This window comes from Lethenteron reissneri, chromosome 65, assembly GCF_015708825.2.
Source record: "Lethenteron reissneri isolate LAM-NWPU_2019-01 chromosome 65, ASM1570882v1, whole genome shotgun sequence".
Taxonomy (NCBI): domain Eukaryota; kingdom Metazoa; phylum Chordata; class Hyperoartia; order Petromyzontiformes; family Petromyzontidae; genus Lethenteron; species Lethenteron reissneri.
The window spans coordinates 10,773,518-10,796,863 of record NC_083843.1 but is presented as its reverse complement, the minus strand read 5'-3'; the positions used below and the strand labels follow the sequence as shown (position 1 = coordinate 10,796,863).

The window sequence follows — 23,346 nt, the reverse complement described above, 5'->3', positions numbered from 1 at the left end:
ACGTTGCTTTAGCGAGTTAAGGATTATAAAAGTTAAAATTGTTAAATTCGTTAAAGAGTTAAGGCGAACAAGTTGTCGTGTTTAGTTATAGAAGCGGCTTTGTCTGCTTACAGGGCAAAGGGAGTTAAGTTTGTGAGGTGACATTGACGACTGTAACGGTGATAATGTTAAAGTGTTGCGTTTTATAAATTTGTGGTTTTAGCTTCAATTATTTAGTTTTTCTTATTAAATGTTTTAGTTTCGTGAGCGTCGTCGATGTCCCGTGTTGGTTTTTATTTTACAGGCTTTGAAAAACATAAACGGCGAAGATTTCGTGAGGTAAAATTATATTTTTAAATTATAATGTCTAAATATCGTGTTTAATTTAAATAGTTAAACATTATAATGTGTAGATATCGTGTTTAATTTAAATAGTTAAACATTACAATGTCTAGATATCGTGTTTAATTTAAATAGTTACACATTAGAATGTCTAAATATCGAGTCAATTTAAATAATTAAACGTTATAATGTGTAGATATCGTGTCACTTTAAATAGTTAAACGTTTTAATGTATAACCATCGTGTTTAATGTAAATAGTTAAACGTTTTAATGTCTAAATATCGTGTCAATTTAAATAGTTAAACATTATAGTGTATAAACATCGTGTTTAATGTAAATAGTTACACGTTATAATGTCTAAATATCGTGTCAATTTAAATTGTTAAAAGTTATAATGGTTAAATATCGTGTTTAATTTAAATAGTTTAACATTATAATGTCTAGATATCGTGTTTAATTTAAATAGTTAAACGTTATAATGTCTAAATATCGTGTCACTTTAAATAGTTAAACGTTATAATGTCTATATATCGTGTCAATTTAAATAGTTAAACGTTATAATGTCTAAATATCGTGTTTAATTTAAATAGTTAAACGTTATGTCTAGATATCGTGCCAATTTAAATAGTTTAACATTATAAAGTCTAAATATCGTGTCAATTGAAATAGTTAAACGTTTTAATGTCTAAATATCGTGTCAGTTTAAATAGTTAAACGTTATAATGTCTAAATATCGTGTTTAATTTAAATAGTTAAACGTTATGTCTAGATATCGTGCCAATTTAAATAGTTTAACATTATAAAGTCTAAATATCGTGTCAATTGAAATAGTTAAACGTTTTAATGTCTAAATATCGTGTCAGTTTAAATAGTTAAACGTTATAATGTCTAAATATCGTGTTAATTAAAATAGTTAAAGGTTATAATGTGTAGATATCGTGTTTAATTTAAATTGTTAAACGTTATAATGTCTAAATATCGTGTCAATTTAAATAGTTAAACGTTATAATGTCTAAATATCGTGTTTAATTGAAATAGTTTAACATTATAATGTGTAGATATCGTGTCAATTTAAATAGTTAAACGTATTTAAGTCTAAATATCGTGTCAATTTAAATAGTTAAACGTTATAATGTATAAACATTGTGTTTAATGTAAATCGTTAAACAATGTCTAAATATCGTGCCAATTTAAATAATTTAACGTTATAATGTCTAAATATCGCGTCAATTTAAATAGTTAAACGTTATAATGTCTAAATATCGTGTCAATTTAAATAGTTAAACGTTATGTCTAAATATCGTGTCAATTTAAATAGTTAAACGTTATGTCTAAATATCGTGTCAATTTAAATAGTTAAACATTATAATGTCTAGATATCGTGTCAATTTAAATTGTTAAACGTTATAAAGTATAAATATCGTGTCAATTTAAATATTTTAACGTTTTAATGTCTAATTATCGTGCCAATTTAAATAGTTAAACGTTTTAATGTCTAAATATCGTGTTAATTTAAATAGTTAAACGTTTTAATGTCTAATTATCGTGCCAATTTAAATAGTTAAACGTTATAATGTCTAAATATCGTGTCAATTTAAATAGTTAAACGTTATAATGTCTAGATATTGTGTCAATTTAAATAGTTAAACGTTATAAAATCTAGATATCGTGTCAATTTAAATAGTTAAATGTTATAATGTCTAGAAATCGTGTCAGTTTAAGTAGTTAAACATTATAATGTCTAAATATCGTGTCAATTTAAATAGTTAAACATTATGTCTATAAATCGTGTCAATTTAAATTGTTAAACGTTATAATGTCTAAATATCGTGTCAATTTAAATAGTTAAACATTATGTCTATAAATCGTGTCAATTTAAATTGTTAAACGTTATGTCTAAATATAGTGTTAATTTAAATAGTTAAACATAATGTATAAACATCGTGTTTAATGTAAATAGTTAAACTTTATAATGTGTAGATATCGTGTCAATTTAAATAGTTAAGCGTTTTAATTTCTACATATCGTGTCAATTTAAATACCACCATTGGAACCTCCTTTGCCAGTAGCAAAATATGAAAATTGGGTAAGGAGGTTCCAATGGTGTAAATGCTTACCCCGAGCTCTCATACTCTGATGGTGCATTGTCTTTGAGTTGTGCGCCTTTTGGCGTCATCTGGTCCAACACCATGTGAGACTAGGCTCTAAGATAAGCTGTCTCGGGTGTGGACCAATCCATTTCAAGGATCACGTGAGACTGGGCTCTAAGAAATCTGTCTCGGGTGTGGACCAATCAATTTCAAGGACCATGTGAGACTGGGCTCTAAGAAAAGCTGTCTCGGGTGTGGACCAATCCATTTCAAGGACCATGTGAGACTGGGTTCTAAGAAAAGCTGTCTCGGTTGTGGACCAATCAATTTCAAGGACAGTGCATATCATTAATTATCAGAGTTGTGTTTTTTTTTGCATTCCGACCGCAGGTATTGTGGTCAATGCAAACATGACTCCTTGTAAAAATAGTGTCAGTTTTGTTGCCAGATAAAAGGGTAAAAAACAATTATCAATCTAATTGCTTAGTTAATGCAAGTTGTACATTATTGTTATCGTGCTGAAGAAAGTTTACACTTCACTCTGTGTAAATACATTACAATAGCTTATCAAAGTCACGATTTCAATGTTACAGCACCGTATGGTGAGCAATCAGTGCACTGCATCTAGCAGTGGCTTGACCATGGCTGATGATGATGGTGGTGATGACTGTGATTGTGTGGAGCTTAATCAGTGGGGTGCCGTGGTGGATAGATGTTAACTACCTCGCCTGTTATGCAGGAGGTCGTGGGCTCCACCCCGGATCCTGCGAGATGTTATCTCTCTCGCCTCCACATTTATAATGAACATCACACATTTAGATTATTATGGGTCTCTACGATGCTACGTGAGTCTTAGGATTTCAGTGCTCTCTATGGGTCTCTGATTCTATGATTTTTGGCTCCTGCTATACATTTCCACGCGATAAGCCACTTGGTTGAGCTATCATTTGTGATGGCCAGATCGCTTCTGATATAAAGAAGCTGTTTAGTTCAGTGTTTAAGTTGTATTTTAGCCTTACTTGCTAAAAGAAAAAATAGTTTAGTGTTGTATTTCATTTCAAACATATTTATCCCGATCGTAGGCAGCAGAGGGCAGTGTAGATACGCCATAGACTTGCACAAAGACAAACGATTACCCGTGTAGCCTTATACATTAGGGGCACGTGCTGTTAGTGAGTAGCAACGCCCAATGAATGTCGGGCCGGCTCTTCTGTATCTTGTGCAATTTTCAAAGGCAAACAATCTGTCACAAAATAATTTGAATAAACACTTCACTTTAGAACTGCTTTCAACTCACCTGAAGCTTTGAACTGACAGATTTTTCTTCCCCGGTGGATGATTGATATCGATGAGTGAAAAAAGTAGACTGCTGATATTGTCAGAAGTCAGTTTTCAATTAAAAAAGACCGAACAGAACGATTAAAGTTACGAAAACATTTACCAGAGTACAATTGTATCTTGTGTAAATTTAATGGCAGTGAATCTTGCATAAAACTATGTCATCAAACACCTAACTTCATGTCACCATAGCACTGTATTTAACTCACCTTCAATTTGCTCAAATTCACTGCTCTAATACTTTGTTCGTCTGCTTTCGCTTGCTGGGGTTGACATAAAATTTAAATCGATACAATGGCTGGAAAATCATCGAGAAAGTCTATTTTATCATAATTTAGAAGCATAAATTAGACTTACCTTTTGTTTCAAGTGCTGAAGAAATAAATAAAGACACCAAATCCACTTTGTTGCTGCGTAGTATTATTTATTTGATTCACTTTCAATAAAGAAACGTAAAAGTGAAAGTGAATTTGCATTATAAAAATATTATTTCCTCTCGACCTGCGTGAATGTAAAAATCCACCTGCTAATGATAATGACGGGGGGGGGGGGGGGGCCCATGTGGAGTGACGTCACATGTGGGACACACATTCTTGGCTCGTTATATTATTATGATGTAGAAGTGCATAGCTCCAGTGACTTCCTAATATTGGAAGGAAGAGCATTCCAGATCGCTACATCATCACCACCAACACCGTCAAAACCATCACAAATCTCGATTTAAAGCTTTCGTGACTGCAGGGATTCATCTTCTTGGTTCTTTCGGTAAAGTCACGTAGAAAGGAAATAATAAAATAATAATTGTATTTTAGTATGCTTTATTTCTATTATTTCCATCACAAATCACCAACACCACCATCAACATCCCCCACTTCATCATGCAGGCACCGCAACATCATCATCACCACCATCACCACAATTATGTAGTTGAACACGAAGGCTTTCGCGACCAATATCCATGGGAGGTTTTTTGGGGGGCAAGACCGCGTAAATATAAATGTGTCGTACTCATTGTTGTAGGTTTCCACGTTTTGTTTGTGACAAGCCCCTTACTAATTGGCTGTGTTGGATGATGGCGGGTTTAACGACACATTTATATTTGCACAATTTAACCCAAAAAACCCTCTGGATTATGTTGGTAAATACTTAAAACTTATTTTGCACAGTATGCAGCCAACCGTGCTAACTGGAGCATCCCATGTGAGTGAACCGCAGTTGAACAACTAATGAAGCAATCTTTATGAATAAAAGCATAAAAATAACAGACACAGGGCGTAGAATTAACACGGCTATCGGAAATCCAGCATTGAGACAATCATGAACTATGATTCTAGGGGTTTACAACAACTCTAAACACACACAAGCCAAAATGTTCTATCACTCAATGTGGGTTGTAGGGAGGAGAGAGCAGGGGAGTGCCTCGGCATCAATCAGAATGTTTAGCTGCTGCTATACATTTCCTTACGTATTTAATAAAAGACTTCGTCAGGCAATGCTGGTCCCCGTTGGTCTTATTTAGTTTCTTTCTCCGCACCCCGCTAATCCTGTCCGCGGACCAGCGTCTCCTCGCGCGCGCCCCGCACGCGCTCCTTCGTCAACTCCTCTGCTCTTCCTCACACCCCGCTGGTCCTGATAGCGGACCAGCGTCTCCTCGCGCGCGCTCACGCGCGCTCCTCCAATAGCTCCTCCACCCCCTCACTCCGCACACCGCTGGCCGACAGCGTGCTGAAGGTCCTGCGGCCACGTGGCTGATGGCGTGGATCCCGTCCGGCCACCCAACGTGGCTCAGCCTCTTTACTTCTGCAACTGACCCCAATCCCTTCCGGGCTCCCCCCTATATCCTGTTTCCCACGTGATCCTGACTCCTCTCCTTCCGGATCGTCAGATCCGGCCTTCCCATACTGGCTCCTGCCCCCCAACACCCCGGCCCGTGTGATTGGGCCAGAGCCCAGCAGCAAACCCCATTTACGCTCGCATTACACGTAGATACATCAGTGACCCAAGAGTTACATCTATTTAACATAGTAGTAGGGCTTTCTCGACCAATGTTATCCATAACAGTGGTTTTCTTCGTGTTAAATCGCGTAAATATAAATGCATGTATTTAAACCCGACACAGCCAATTAGTAAAGGGTTTGTCACGTAAACAGAACGTGCTAATTAGTTACTAGTTAGAGCACTAGTGTATAGTGTAGTATACTAGTTCAGCACTAACCGATTGTGTTGGAGAGCAAACCCACTACAATTGGACACATTTACGTGATCTAACCCAACACAAAAAACATCTTATAGAGTTATATATAATATTTATTTCCAGGCAAGGCCCCACTGAGATACGCAGCAAATTTTTCAGAAGCGACGTGGCCATCATGTTTTAATTAAATGTACCCTACTAGTAATGGAAGAACTCCACGACTCCAGAAAGTGCCCCCGATGCTTGCCATAACGTAAGGGACCGTGGTGATTTACGGACGTCAGTTGACCGTGGACAATTAGACCCAAGGCAAAACATAACATATAAAAAAGATTGTTTAAAAATATGTTTTTTTAAATGTATGATAGCTAATAGTATTGTCATCAGTATGACAAAAGTATACCAAGTTTGCAGTCGATACCACATTGGGAAGTGGGTTAAAATGGAGTTACAAGATTTGAGGATACAACAGACATAGTGAGTTAATAGAAAGCGTGTAATATAATTTTTGTTGCCCGTATTGGCACAGCTGTGCGCCGTATGGACCCGAAAACTCAATTTCCCTGTACAAGAATACGGGTAAACCGCATGGGTTGAGAGGTATGCTTGATTTACATCGCCTGCGCATCGACTGTCCCCTCATCTGAGCTAGTAGTTGTGCACAATTGGCATTGCCAGATCTAGCCCTCCTCGAATCGATATTAGGACACTCCACGGAAGATGTTGGGGACACTTACTCCATGAAACGGAAAATGAACGAGGTGTCCTGTTTGTTGGCTGGTGGCAGTGCGACATCTCGGACCTGTGCAACGTCATCGTAAACGGGACAGCGAGGGAGATAACATCTCATAACCACCACGGCACCCATGTATTACAGTACAACGCATTCAACTGAAGTTGTTACCACTGGCTACAGGCTGCTGTAACCTTTGCGAGGATTTTGGGAAAAATATGATGAATAACAATAGGTTTTTATTCCCTTGAGGCAATAAAACAGTTATAGATATAACTTACATACTAATAATAGGGGTTTTCCCCTTTTTTCTGGCAACAAAACTGAAACCTTTTTTTACGAGGATTCATATCTGCATTAACCACAATACCTGCAGTCAAATGCAAACAAAAAACACGATGATAATATGTGCATTGTCCTTGAAACTGATTGGTCCACACCAAGGGGCGGCTTTCTTTTGAGCCTCGACCCAATTGGTGCTCGACCAGAGGACGCCAAAAGGCGTACAGCTCAAAGACAATGCAATATCAAAGTAATGAGGGCTCGGGGTGAGCATCTACATCATTGGACCTCCTTTGCCAGTACCAACATATAATAATAGGGTCTTTCCCCTTTTTTCTGGCAACAAAACTGAAACCTTTTTAGGAGGATTCATATCTGCATTAACCACAATACCTGCAGTCAAATGCAAACAAAAAACACGCGATGATAATATATGCATTGTCCTTGAAACTGATTGGTCCACACCAAGGGACGGCTTTCTTTTGAGCCGCGACCCAATTGGTGCTCGACCAGAGGACGCCAAAAGGCGTACAGCTCAAAGGCAATGCACTATCAAAGTAATGAGGGCTCGGGGTGAGCATCGACATCATTGGACCTCCTTTGCCAGTATCAAAATATAATAATAGGGTCTTTCCCCTTTTTCTGGCAACAAAACTGAAACCTTTTTTAAGAGGATTCATATCTGCATTAACCACAATACCTGCAGTCAAATGCAAACAAAACACGCGATGATAATATATGCATTGTCCTTGAAACTGATTGGTCCACACCAAGGGACGGCTTTCTTTTGAGCCTCGACGCAATTGGTGCTCGACCAGAGGCCGCCAAAAGGCGTACAGCTCAAAGACAATGCACTATCAAAGTAATGAGGGCTCGGGTGAGCATCTACATCATTGGACCTCCTTTGCCAGTACCAAAATATAATAGTAGGGTTTTTCCCCTTTTTTCTGGCATCAAAACTGAAACCTTTTTTTACAAGGATTCATATCTGCATTAACCACAATACCTGCAGTCAAATACAAACAAAAAATACACGATGATAATATATGCATTGTCCTTAAAAATGATTGGTCCACACCAAGGGACAGCTTTCTTTTGAGCCTCGACCCAATTGGTGCTCGACCAGAGGACGCCAAATGGCGTACAGCTCAAAGACAATGCACTTTCAAAGTAATGAGGGCTCGGGGTGAGCATCTACATTATTGGACCTCCTTTGCCAGTACCAATCAGTTTCAAGGACAATGCATATATGGAACATCTGAACTTAAGATAAGCCTAATCTTCCCTCATTAACTTGGTTATATACTTGCGGAATGCTTCTCTGGGGGTTTCTTCTATAAACCAATTATTTACATTTGATCATAATGACACGACAAACGTGACCTAAATGCAGATCCTATGCCGGGTCATCGTCGATAGTTTTCTCTTTTAGTTGGCATTGTTCTTGGTCTTCTCCCTGCTCATTAGATGTTTCTAATTATCTCTTGGTTGTGGTTGTTGCACTGTTCCGTTCTTATGGACACCGTTCAGACAGAGAGACTTTACTTCTTCCAGTGCTTTCTTTCTGCTTGCTGCATCTGGAGAGAGAAAAAGAGTATTTGAGTGGAGAGGGCTGTGATATTCATCAAGATTTCTTCACATACACGCGCATTTTATTTAAGCCATGTCAAGGCCCATTGTGACAAGGCATGTCTTTTGCAAGGTAGCTCTGTATGTATGGTGAACTTCTTTAGCACCGTGCATTGCCAATCGTTGGTTATCAGAGGTGTGGGGGAAGGACAACAAACCAAACAGAACAGCAACAATCCAGTTAAGTTATATTTAGCCAGTAACTATTGATGTACATTCTAATAATGTTATGTCTAAATGGAAAGTTAATTTCTTTAGAACTGCTTTCTGTGTTTTTAATTTGCTTTCCTTCTCCCCGCACCTCCGATTTGCACGGTTGGCTACATGCGGTGCGAAATAAATTAAACAAACATACTAGGATGGCTATAACTGAAAATTTAGCATACATTATTTCAACTCTACACTTCTGCCTATGTTTAACATTTAAATGTAAAATATCCTTCCTCCCCAAATCCAGCTATGGCAACATCAGACAGTAAAAACAGCTTTAAAAGTTGAGCCTCTTACCTCTACGTCGTCGGCGTCTCCACCAATAAGTGAGATAAGCAACTCCAGCAACAAATGCCGAACCTAGAATGCCAGCCGTAATAGCAATGGCACCAACGTCTAGAAAAAGACAGATAATGCAATAATTTTAGTAGCACTAAGGCATGATACTGTTAAATATAACTTGTACAGTAAATGGATAGAATAAAACATATAGCGTACAATACTGTACACATATCCACATACAGTAATGTGAACACATCGGTATATTTCGCGAATAAAAAAACTATCACAATTGAAATTGATCAATTATTCTGGGCTCTCACGTGATTTCTCCTGGCAGGGGTCGCCTTTTTCTGGTCGGTAGAATCCAATATCGCAGATGCACTTCCTATTTTGTGTCGCTTTGCAATCCTGCTGGATGACCTCATCTGCCAGGAACAAAAACGGTCATTAGTTCGGAGACCCAAGGACACAAGTGTGAAGGAGGTAGTCGAGTTACGTCAGATACTCTGCAATCAGAATTTCATAATTGAGTGGGGCAAAATTACTTTCACCTCTCGGTACTGGGACTCACGTTGGCCGCAGACTGTGCAGGGTAAGCACCAGGTTTCTTGGTTGTCCCCATCGGTGTACCAGCCATGGTTGCAGGACAGGCAGATGGTGTACCCGCCCTCCGTTGAGCAGTCATCAGCCTTGAAGGTTCCTAGGTGAGAGGCGGGGAGTAGCGTGAGGTGAGAGGGGAAAGGTAGCGGGGGTGAGTGCATGGAGAATCATGAAAGTTGGTTAAACTAAAATCCTAAACTATTTTAAAATTGACGATGTAAGGTCCACTGAGCTATACACAGTTGATCATCGATTGTCCAGCACACGATTATCCGGCTTCCAACATCCGGTGGTCCTGGGCCGGGGCCGATCCAGCAAAACCGCTCTAAAAGCTACCAGTCCGTGCATGGCAAGAAAAGTATCTATGCTTGATTTTAGTGTCATACAACAACTTAATGAAAATACTGCACGTATATAGATCTTTCGTGACGAATAACTCCAGTAAATACAATAACTAAATATACAGTGTAATCCGGCAAAAAGTGCGTGTAATTCGGCATTCGCATCAAACGCAAGTTGTTGAAACAAGAGCGTAGTACTACGTACATCACCCCATGCAGTCTTCGGGATTGAAGTGGTAAGTACGGTACAGTAATAGAATCTGTTTATGCAATATCATATAAAGAAATTTTAAACACGAAGAAAACATACACAACACCTGAAAGCAATGTTATGCAAGAATATATCTTATAATAATATATCTTAAAGAATGATGTCATGTGGCATTTTTGAAAATCGCCTTCCCCCCCCCCCCTGCCCGAAGCAGACAGATAATCGATGACCTGGCCACATGATGGCCGAACGAAGTGGCTTATGTAGAAATATATAAAGCAGCCAAATGTTCGAAACGCATGACGTCAATTTTGAATGTGGAGGGGAAAACCCGGAGGACCCGGAGAGAGAGACATGCCAACTCGTAATATACAGCAGGCGTCAGGGTCACGATCAAACCCACACCCTTCTGTATACCTGGCGAGATAGTTAACATCTCCTAGCCACCGCTAAGCTTCATTAGAATACGAAACTCACCGGCAGGGCAGAGTCGGCAGCACAGCCCGGAACTAGCTCTGTAATTTCCATGGGCACAATCAGCCTTTGTGCCTGAAAAAATCTGTATACACACACAACATGCGGGCAAGATTCATGAAACATAGGTGAAATTCATCTTTGTCAGTCAAAGAACAATACCGCAGTAAATTTTCCTCCACAACACAAATAAGCAGCCACTGCTAGTCCACGGTGACGGCACTGACGTTGGTTTCACCCACTCAACTAGCTACACCCACACGGTGAGTGGTCTCCCTCTTTCTGACATTGTCTCTGCACACGAGTACGATTTTTTTCTGTTGTAGGTCTGTTGTAGATGCAGAGCAACAACTACAAATTCACATTCGGGTGGTCTATCCAGACAACCGCCATCGCCACTATCGCCACCATCACTACTATCACTACCGTCACCACCATCACCACCATCACCACCATCACTACCATCACCACCATCACTACTATTACTACCATCACTACCATCACTACTATCACTACCATTACTACCATCACTACTATCACTACCATTACTACCATCACCACCACCACTATTGCCACCATCACTAGCACTACCATCACCACCATCACCACTTTAACCACTATCACTACCATCACAACTATCATCACGTCCACTATTACCACCACCTCCACTATCACCACCATCACTATCAGTCTCTATGTATCTATGAGTCTCTATATGGGTATCTAAGAGTCTCCATATGGGTATATGGTCTCTGCGGTAAATTAAGTTATTGTTCCACCATTGGAACCTCATTTGCCAGTAAAAATATGATAATTGGTTTTTTACCCTTCTATCTGGCAACAAAACTGACAACTTTTTTACAAGGAGTCGTGTTTACATAGACCACAATACCTGCAGTCATAATGCAAACAAAAAACATAGCTCTGATAATGTGCACTGTCCTTGAAGTTGATTGGTCCACACCCGAGACAGCTTTCCTTAGAGCCTAGTCTCACATGGTGTTGGACCAGATGACGCCAAAAGGCGCACAACTCAAAGACAATGCACCATCAGAGTATGAGAGCTCGGGGTGAAGCATTTACACCATTGGAACCTCATTTGCCAGTAAAAATATGATAATTGGTTTTTTACCCTTCTATCTGGCAACAAAACTGACAACTTTTTTACAAGGAGTCGTGTTTACATAGACCACAATACCTGCAGTCATAATGCAAACAAAAAACATAGCTCTGATAATGTGCACTGTCCTTGAAGTTGATTGGTCCACACCCGAGACAGCTTTCCTTAGAGCCTAGTCTCACATGGTCCTTGAAGTTGATTGGTCCACACCCGAGACAGCTTTCCTTAGAGCCCAGTCTCACATGGTCCTTGAAGTTGATTGGTCCACACCCGAGACAGCTTTCCTTAGAGCCTGGTCTCACATGGTCCTTGAAGTTGATTGGTCCACACCCGAGACAGCTTTCCTTAGAGCCTAGTCTCACATGGTGTTGGACCAGATGACGCCATGTATCTCGGTTCCTTGCTCACGCCAACTGCAGTACGACCACCAAACTGGATTGTGATTTTTTTTCTTCCATTGGTAACTTTCTTCTCCAGAGAACGGAACGGGCTCAGCAAATCTCGCATTCGCCATCGCCAACGATGTCAGTGTGAGTGAGTTGTGTGTGAGTGAGTGAGTTGTGTGTGTGAGTGAGTGAGCTGTGTGTGTGAGTGAGTGAGTTGTGTGTGTGAGTGAGTGAGTTGTGTGTGTGAGTGAGTGAGTTGTGTGTGTGAGTGAGTGAGCTGTGTGTGTGAGTGAGTGAGTTGTGAGTGTGAGTGAGTGAGCTGTGTGTGTGAGTGTGAGTGAGTGAGTTGTGTGTGTGAGTGAGTTGTGTGTGTGAGTGTGAGTGAGATATTCATATCCTTAGGTTTTTTCGGTTAAGTCACGTAAGTAAGTGAGTGAGATGTGTGTGTGTGAGTGAGTGAGCTGTGTGTGTGTGAGTGAGCTGTGTGTGTGTGAGTGAGATGTGTGTGTGTGAGTGAGTGAGCTGTGTGTGTGTGAGTGAGCTGTGTGTGAGTGTGAGTGAGTGAGATGTGTGTGTGAGTGTGTAGGGAGCGGTGGTGTCGTGGTTAATGCTACGATCCGGGCGACCCCGAGTTCAATTCCCGCACAAGGCCACCAACACCTGTGATAGCGATTATCTGAACCGGTTCCTGGGCCTCCCCTCAGGTCGACTCAGCCTCAAATGAGTACCTGGTGCAGTGGTGTAGTGTAATAAACATCGCCACTGGGGAGACAAAGGCGGTCGGGCTTAGTGCTGGCCACCCACCCCCTCGTGTGCCGCGGTGCCGGCCATCATAGGCGCTGTGACTCATTAACAGCACTTGCCACGGCAGTCTGTTCAGGCTATACGGGGGATCTTTGTTTTTTGTGTGACTTCCCTCGTGACAACGAGCGGAGCGCCGGGTGGCTTTAAACACAGCAAAGTTGGCACAGCAGGGAGCACAGGTGATGCATCTTAGTTGACCCATGGCACCTGTGCCAGGCTAGGTGCTCCTGCACCTAGCCTGGCACAGCAGCAGTACAACCCATGGCACCTGCATGGTCTGTCTCGTGACCTCGTGCACCTAGCCTGGCACAACCTATGGGCACCTGTAGGGTCTGTCCCGTGATCTCGTGCCAGCGGGCGTTCGACACTTCACATGGCCTTAACGTGCACCTAGCCTGGCACAGGTGCCGTGGTGATGTCACCGCCACTTGGTGGCGAATGGCGGTTGTAGTTGGTGTGGTCTTGGCTTCCCCTCCCACACTTTCTCGCCCATCTCCGCCTTTTCGAATCGGAATTGCCAAATTGACGGATCGCTCATTTTTAAAAATAAATTTGAACCTGCGAAAACATCAACGGCGGCATCACATAGCTCGGGGTTGGAGCTGTTACACATTATCGGGGGGGGACCATTTTATACCACAATGTGTGGTTAATGCAGACGTGTGTGTAGTGTGTGTGCGGTGTATAGTAGTGTTGCGTATCGTGCATAGTCGTGATGTATAGTGGTGCAGTGCAGTGCAGTGTGTAGTATATATACACTACACTGCTATACACTACACCACTATACTAAATTCCACTACACCACTATACTAAATTTACAACAAATTTCTTTAGAACTGCTTTGTGTTTAGCTTGTTGGCCTTCCTCCGCACCTCAAATTTCTGCGGTTGGCTATGTACGGTGCCAAAGAAGTTAATTGTACGTACATGATAGTGGTGGTGGTGGCGGTGATGTTAATGATGTGACCGTCTGGACGCTCTTCCCATCCGATATTAGGAAACCGCTGGGGAGCTTTGATGCACTTTTAAATTATTTAGGACTGACAAACTAATTTATCTAGAACTCATCTTTTTGGTTCTTTCGGTAAAGTCACGTAGAAGGGAAATAATAAAATAATAAAAATAAAACATAATAAAATAAAATTCTCACGACGTTTCAGCCACAACGCAAGCAGCCGTCCTCAGGTGAAGAACAGGTCTGTCGGAAAGACAGCGTCTGAATGAAACACCACCAGGCTTGGCAGCGTATATTTAAGCTGGGTTGGAGGAGGAGAGCGCCTTGACAAAGGAATTTACATATCAACAGAGGAATTTTGTATATTCAGTAAAACCTCTGGTCACGAACGCTACTGACCACGACCAAATCGGGTTACGACCAAAAAATTCACAATTTTTTTTAATCTGGTCACGAACGCAAACTCAGGTGACGATCAAACACGGCCGCGGCCGATTTCCCCTTCCGCGCCATTTTATTTTGTAAGCGCCAAATTTCATGTTGTTTGTTTACAACAACAAAGCATAATATATATATATAACTTTTGTTATATTAAATTCCTAGTAAGATATTAATTTTGTGAGTGTAGTCATACCCCTCCCCCCTCATTCAAGCCGTAATTTAGAGAGCGAAAGCGCCGAGTACGTAAATCGCTAACATAAGAACCCGTTAATCTCTTCTCACATCATGCATTCGATGATGCGGTGAAGTAAACGTTCACACGATATTACGGTGAATGCTTCCAAAAACAATACTGTACCCAAATATTACTGTTAACTTACTTTCAATAGAAACATGAATTGCTCATACGAATATTCTCTCTCTCTCAGAATCGACCGACTGATGTAGCAGACGAAACAATCATCTTGTTGAATGATTCTAAACCTTGACGCAGCAATGTTTGTTTTCTCTGTTGTTCAAGGTTTTCTCAGTGTTATTCAATGTTTTTACTATTACACTGTGAATTCTATGGCATATTTTTGTGCTTAAAATCTTTAAAAAACTATATTTATATACAGTTCGTAGGAGTCTGGAACGGATTAATCGTATTTACATACAATCTAATGGGGAAATTAGGTTCGAGTCACGACCAAATCGGGTTGCGACCAAAGTTATGGAACGAATTATGGTCGTGACCAGAGGTTCTACTGTTTATGGAAAATGCAGATATGGGATTAGTCACTACTTGTGGAATGTGTAGGTGGTGGGGAGGTCTCAAAGTCATATTATGCTCGTGTATTATGTAGGATTAGCAGTCAAAGGGAGGAAGTAGGATTAGCAGTAATAAAGGGAGGGACATTTTTATCGTTAGGAGCTGCAGCAGCCAAACCACCACGTAAAAAAATATATAAACTACATCCAATATCATCAATATACTCAATATACTCTCCAATAAGCTGAGCTACTAACAGTGTGTCATACATTACAATTCTATGTCGCAAAAAATATAATATGCCTCCAGCTAAACTTTTTTCTTACATCACATGGGTCTACCCCGTACTATACACTGACATAGACAAACCCAACATTAAATTATACACTGCGTTACTATACACCACCCTATACCTTAGAGGCTTAGACTATACATTGTAATAAAAAACTAAAATATAAACTACATCAATATACTCAATATACTCTCCAATAAGCTGAGCTACTAACAGTAAGTCATACATTACACCACTCAGACACACACAAACACACACCACTCAGACACACACAAACACACACCACTCAGACACACACAGACACACACCACTCAGACACACACAAACACACACCACTCAGACACACACAGACACACACCACTCAGACACACACCACTCAGACACACACAAACACACACCACTCAGACACACACAGACACACACCACTCAGACACACACAAACACACACCACTCAGACACACACAGATACACACCACTCAGACACACACCACTCAGACACACACAAACACACACCACTCAGACACACACTAATCAGACACAAAGACACAAACCACTCAGACACACACCACACAGACACACACCACTCAGACACACAACTTACCAGCATGAGTGCATAGGCAAGCAATGTGGAGAGCAGGTGGAATTGAGACATGGCCCAGGAGTTGTCCGCACGGATGTGTGGATGGGAGTGAGAGGCGATGGGACACCCCTTGAGGGTGGAGGATGGTGTGGCTCAGCTCGATGAACTTTGAGTTCAATAAAAAACACAAACGTCAGAGGCCATAAAACAGAATGCGGCTCTAGCTCTGGTGGAGGACAATCAGTTCAATGTCCAAGGTGTGGCAGAATGTGTGACGCTTGGTGAATGATGACGCGGTCGTATACCTTGCAATAAAAAGTCTGTGCGACTGTTTGGTGTTGGAACCAATTTGCAGACTTCGTGTTTTATTTTTAGCCCCAGAAATACGCGGGAAAACATGCACACTTACCACCACCACCACACTACTACTGTACACAATACACTACTATACAGTAAACTACTATACACTACTATACAGTAAACTACTATACACTACACTCCTATACACTATACTACTGTACACTACACTATACACTACTGTACACTATACACTACTGTACACTACACTATACACTACTACACACTATACACTACTATAAACTACACTACTATACACTACACTATACATTACACTACTATACACTATACTATACACTATACCCCAACCCACTTAATTACAACACGGCGCGTGTTAAGGCCACCCACTTGCAATGGCCTCTGCAGGTTACGTTTTTATTGAACTCGGAAGTGCATCGAGCTGAGCTGCACCCGACACTCGAAACTCAACTACCAAGTTGAGTTGAACTACCAAGTTGAGTGTCGGTGGGGTTTGTGACGGAAATCAAACCTACACATCGATTCGCCATCTGTTGCAATGTTCGCCTCGCAAGAAAACAAAAGGAATATGCCGCACAAAACAACAATACAAATAAATACTTTACAAATGGGGGGTGGGATGGGTGTGGGAAAATGAAGACATCGCAGTAGTCCATTTCAAACATCCAACGAAAAGTTGCCATCATCCCGTTTGTTTTCTTTCTCAAAAAAAGGTTTTTGTAGCCAATTAAGGAATAAAAATCATTAACCCGTAAAAACAAAGTTTTTCACTATAAATCCTTTATATGCGTGGCGGCTAGAGTCCTCTCGTCCTCTGGCTTGAGATGGCTGCCACCTATGGGTCAGATGATTGCCTGCCAGCATTAAGCAATTGGTAATTAAATATCATATTTTTGTCCTAAAAAGTGTAAAATTTTGGAAAAAAAATTTCACGAACATTAATTGTCACGCACAACGAGTCTGTGTGCAAAATGTCAGCTCGATTGGATCACGGGAAGTGGGTTAAAAAACGACCGAAAGATTTGCACGGTCCTAAGCAAGCAAGCGAACTTAATATACGGTCAAGTGGTGGTGGACAGAGGCAGAGCCAGGATTTTCAGGTAGGGGGGGCAACCCCTCCAACAATGAAATAAGTAATATAAAAAAATACTTTTTTTTTAAACGCGCTTTTATGAAATGTACTCGTAATGGCAAAACTCCACGACTCCAGGAAGTGGCCCCGAAAGCTTGCCATGACCGTGGACAATTAGACCCAAGCCGAAACATAATATATAAAAAAGATGGTTTAAAAAAATACTTTTTTTTATGTTTTACCACATTGGGAAGTGGGTTAAAATTGAGTTACAAGATTTGAGGATACAACGACAACAGAGTTAAAAGAAAGCTTGTAAATGGATAGAGTTGTTAGTAAGTAAGGACTTGTTAGTAAGGACTTGTCCCTGGGTGCTTCTGCAGCCATTGATCGTGGGTCGAATTCGAACTGTGCGTGATCGGCATCGCGCTCGCTGAAGGTGAATGACTTCAGGGAAGTCGTGTGCTGTAGACGCAACTGCGCACAATTCTGTGGGTCGCTTATAACTGCTTCGTCGCTACTTATTGCCAATTATGGACTCAAACTATTGTCCTATCATCTCATAGAGTACCTGGCACGTCATAATATGCTACAGTCCGGCAGGGGTCGGGAACCTTTTTGACTGGGAGAGCCATAAAAGCCAAATATTTCTAAATATATTTGAGAGCCATATAGTATTTTTAACGTATAATAAATTAAATGTCTTACTTTTAATGCGACTTCTGGTGCTGCGTGGTTTTGCTGATGGCCTTGTAGTCTGGTTCATACTTGGTGAGGTTGAGCTTCGTGCAGGCGTGACCCGTGAAATGTATCTTCAAAACTAATTTCTGTTTACTTTAAAATGACACACTATTATTAAACAATATCACAAGTATTTTAAAATCAGTTCCAAACTGATTTTTATTTTATTATATTTTTTCAACTCAAAATTGTCTGCGAGCCATATATGGCTCGTTCCCGATCGCTGTGCTACACGGTGGCAGTGGTGGTCGTAAAAACCCACCCCACCAACCACTGTAGCACTGCACCCCCCTCCCTCATCCAGGACTTGTTTGTGTTTTGTGTGGCGCATCCAGCGAGTGGTGTTTGTGTTTATTGCTGGCGACTTCATTTCGTGTCGAAATCACCTCTAGTGCTGTGCTGCTAGCGGCAATAAAAGTTGTGTAATAGTCAGAGGTCTCTCTTCCCTCCACTTGTTTTGCCTCCACAAGGAAATACAATTCATAATCAACGTTTTTGGGTTTAGATCGCGTTATTTATGAATGTGTCGTAACCCTCCACCACCCGACACGGCCAATCAGTAAAAAAGTGTCACGTTGACAAAAGACAAAATAGTTCACTGCTTTAGCCCCCACCGGTGTGTTGTTGAAGCCACAACACCGGTGTGGGGGCTAAAGCAGTGAACTATTTGTCTTTTGTCAACGTGACACTTTCTTACTGATTGGCCGTGTCGGGTGGTGGAGGGTTACGACACATTTATAAACAAACGCGATCTAAACCCAACAACGTTGATTATGAATAACATTGGTCGCGAAATACAATCTCCAGACGGGGAACTGGGGTCCAAACGTCAGAATCACAAAAGTCAACAACCCACCCTCCGCCAACACGCGGGGAGAGTGCGACAAAGGAAGCGACAGCACCCACGAGATTTGAGACTTTCCAAAAAGGAATCTTTACTGAACAGAGAAGAACAACGACAATAATTACACTGAGCAGCCTAACGAGGTTAAACACTTTTAGCGAAGGGTGGGGGGGGGGGGGGTTGGTGGTCTGTGTGGGGATCACGCTAGCACGGGGGGAGTTAGTTGAGCGGCTTTGTGTACAGACAGCATCGCCCTTAGCTCTCATCTCTCTCTCTGGGCTATCAAGTGGAGTTTGTATTAACTCCCCCCCCTGTTCTAGTGGAGTTTGTTCGCTTTCTCTCCCCCCTTCCCCCTCTCCCCCCCCACTCTCCCCTCTCTCTCTCCCCATCGACTTGTTTCGTTTCGCCTCCACCATGGAACTGGGGTCCAAAAGTGTCACAAAAGCCAACAAACACCCAACAAACCACCTCCCGCGTCTCCTCCCAATGTCAACAACCACAAGATCCAGCACTGCAAACTCCACACGACAAAAAAAATCAACTAAAACGGCCGAGACAAAACAACCCCGTTGGGACCTAAACCACCAGCGTCACACCAGCATCACCATCTCCACCATCACCACCAGCATCACCATCTCCACCACCAACATCTCCACCACCAACATCTCCACCACCACCATCTCCAGCATCACCACCATCTCCACCACCATCTCCAGCATCACCACCATCTCCACCACCATCTCCAGCATCACCACCATCACCACCACCATCTCCAGCATCACCACCATCTCCACCACCATCTCCAGCATCACCACCATCACCACCACCATCTCCACCACCATCATCTCCAGCATCACCACCATCACCATCTCCACCACCAACATCTCCATCACCATCATCTCCAGCATCACCATCTCCACCATCACCACCACCATCTCCACCATCACCATCTCCACCACTATCTCCACCACCACCATAACCATCTCCACCACCTCCACCACACACAATTAATCATCGCAAGCCCCTTCACCACCATCACCACCACCATCTCCACCCTCACCATCTCCACCACCACCATAACCATCTCCACCACCTCCACCACCATCTCCACCACCACCACACACAATGAACCGTCGCAAGCCTCTTCTGGGGTCAATGCAGCAGAGACAACGCGAGCGACTACCCCCCGGGTACAGCTGGCGGCGACTCGCTTCTGTGATGCAAGAGACGATTTCTGCCTGACCTGTCTCTACACGTGGCGAGTGTGGTGTGTGTGGTGTGGTGTGTGGTGTGTGGTGTGGTGAGTGTGTGGTGTGGTGAGTGTGTGGTGTGGTGAGTGTGTGGCGAGTGTGGTGTGGCGAGTGGGTGAGTGGCGAGTGTGGTGTGTGTGGTGTGTGGTGTGGTGAGTGAGTGGTGAGTGTGTGGCGAGTGTGTGGTGTGTGTGGCGTGGTGAGTGAGTGGCGAGTGAGTGGTGAGTGTGTGGTGTGTGTGGCGTGGTGAGTGAGTGGCGAGTGAGTGGTGAGTGTGGTGTGGTGAGTGAGTGGCGAGTGAGTGGTGAGTGTGTGGTGAGTGTGAGTGGTGAGTGAGTGGTGAGTGTGTGGTGAGTGTGAGTGGTGAGTGTGTGGTGTGTGTGGCGAATGTGGTGTGGAGTGTGTGGTGTGTGTGGTGAGTGTGGTGTGGAGTGTGTGGTGTGTGTGGTGAGTGTGGTGTGGAGTGTGTGGTGTGTGTGGTGAGTGTGGTGTGGAGTGTGTGGTGTGTGTGGTGAGTGTGGTGTGGAGTGTGTGGTGTGTGTGGTGAGTGTGGTGTGGAGTGTGTGGTGTGTGTGGTGAGTGTGGTGTGGAGTGTGTGGTGTGTGTGGTGAGTGTGGTGTGGAGTGTGTGGTGTGTGTGGTGAGTGTGGTGTGGAGTGTGTGGTGTGTGTGGTGTGTGTGGTGTGGAGTGTGTGGTGTTGTGTGGTGAGTGTGGTGTGGAGTGTGTGGTGTGTGTGGTGAGTGTGGTGTGGAGGTGTGGTGTGTGTGTGGTGAGTGTGGTGTGGAGTGTGTGGTGGTGTGGTGTGAGTGTGGTGTGGAGTGTGTGGTGTGTGGTGAGTGTGGTGTGGCGTGTGTGGGTGTGTGGTGAGTGTGGTGTGGAGTGTGTGGTGTGTGTGGTGAGTGTGGTGTGGAGTGTGTGGTGTGTGTGGTGAGTGTGGTGTGGAGTGGTGGTGTGTGTGGTGAGTGTGGGTGTGGAGTGTGTGGTGTGTGTGGTGAGTGTGGTGTGGAGGTGTGGTGTGTGTGGTGTGTGTGGTGTGGAGTGTGTGGTGTGTGTGGTGAGTGTGGTGTGGAGTGTGTGGTGTGTGTGGTGAGTGTGGTGTGGAGTGTGTGGTGTGTGTGGTGAGTGTGGTGTGGAGTGTGTGGTGTGTGTGGTGAGTGTGGTGTGTGTGTGGTGAGTGTGGTGTGGAGTGTGTGGTGTGTGTGGTGAGTGTGGTGTGGAGTGTTGGTGTGTGTGGTGTGTGTGGTGAGTGTGTGGTGTGTGTGGTGAGTGTGGTGTGGAGTGTGTGGTGTGTGGCGAGGGATAGGTGAGAGGAGTGAGGGAGGAGGTGGTGAGGAGGTGGGAGGGCATCTCGGGTTGCAATAGACAATGTGGTGAGCCGTGTGAGGTGAGCGACAAGCGAGAGAGGTGAGCGGCGTGAGGGGTGAAGGAGAGAGAGGGGGGGGTGGTGAGCGAGGGGTGAGGGTGATGTTGAGCTTGAGGTGAGGAGCGTTTGGGAGGTCGTCGCCTGGGATAAACACAAACAGCGAGGGGTGAGTGGTGAGGGGTGGGTGGGGTGGTGAGGGGAGGGAGGTGGTGAGGGGAGGGAGGTGGGTGGTGAGGGGAGGTGAGTGGTGAGGGAGGTGGTGAGGGGAGGGAGGTGGGTGGTGAGGGAGGTGGTGAGGGGAGGGATTCCACCTCCCCTTATAAGCCAGCGCGAAAGGGAAAGAGGGTATTGTTGGTGAGTGCGATTGGTGAGTGGTGAGCACGAGTGGTGAGTGCGATTGGTGAGTGCGATTGGTGAGTGGTGAGCACGAGTGGTGAGTGGTGAGTGCGATTGGTGAGTGCGATTGGTGAGTGGTGAGCACGAGTGGTGAGTGCGAGTGGTGAGTGGTGAGTGCGAGTGGTGAGTGCGATTGGTGAGTGCGAGTGGTGAGTGCGATTGATGAGTGGTGAGTGCGATTGGTGAGTGCGTTTGGTGAGTGGTGAGTGCGATTGGTGAGTGGTGAGTGCGATTGGTGAGTGGTGAGTGCGATTGGTGAGTGGTGAGTGCGAGTGGTGAGTGCGATTGGTGAGTGGTGAGTGCGAGTGGTGAGTGCGAGTGGTGAGTGGTGAGTGCGTGCAGCCGAGATCTGCACCCTCACTTCTCCTCACACCACTGGTTCTCCTTGCGAACCTGCAGCAGCAGAACAGGGGAGCAATAAACACGGAGAGGTTAGCGACACTCCGTGAAACACTAAACTCTACTAGACCACTAAACTATACTAACCACTAAACACTAAACTCTACTAAACCACCACCCCACTAAACCCACACCCCGCTAAATCCACCACCCCCAAACATCTATCTCTCCCCCGTTCTCTCTCTACACCTCCCGTGGCTCTCTCCCCGTGTCTCTCTCTACACCTCCCGGGTCTCTCCATCTCCCGTGTCTCTCCATCTCCCGTGTCTCTCTCTCTCCCGTGTCTCTCTCTCTCCCCGTGTCTCTCTCTCTCTCTCCCCGTGTCTCTTCTCTCTCTCTCCCCGTGTCTCTCCATCTCCCCGTGTCTCTTCCCTCTCCCCGTGTCTCTCCATCTCCCCCGTGTCTCTCTCCCGTTCTCTCTCCATCTCCCCGTCTCTATCTCCCGTGTCCTCTCTCCATCTCCCCGTGTCTCTCTCCCCCATGTCTCTATCTCCCGTGTCTCTCTCCCCATGTCTCTATCTATCTCCCCGTGTCTCTCTCCACCTCCCCGTGTCTCTCTCCATCTCCCCGTGTCTCTCTCCCCGTGTCTCTCTCTCTCTCTCCATCTCCCCGTGTCTCTCTCCCCGTGTCTCTCTCTATCTCCCCGTGTCTCTCTCCATCTCCCCGTGTCTCTCTCCACCTCCCCGTGTCTCCCTCTCCCCGTGTCTCTCTCCCCGTGTCTCTCTCTCTCCATCTCCCCGTGTCTCTCTACATCTCCCGGTCTCTCTCCCCGTGTCTCTCCTCTCCCCGTGCTCTCTCCATCTCCCCGTGTCTCTCTCCATCTCCCGGTCTCTCTCCATCTCCCCGTGTCTCTCTCCATCTCCCCGTGTCTCTATCCGTCTCCCGTGTCTCTCTCCGTCTCCCGTGTCTCT

The 23,346-nt window shown here is 43.8% G+C and overlaps 1 long non-coding RNA gene across 1 annotated transcript; it reads right to left on the bottom strand.

Moving 5' to 3' along the window:
- Positions 1-4,333: 4,333 nt before the first annotated feature.
- LOC133359605 (uncharacterized) lies at positions 4,334-16,187 on the bottom strand. Its single transcript, XR_009757175.1, has 6 exons — positions 16,056-16,187; positions 10,710-10,791; positions 9,652-9,780; positions 9,401-9,505; positions 9,096-9,194; positions 4,334-8,536 (listed from the first exon to the last, which is right to left on the bottom strand). It is a non-coding gene; the product is annotated as an uncharacterized LOC133359605 (long non-coding RNA).
- Positions 16,188-23,346: the final 7,159 nt, after the last annotated feature.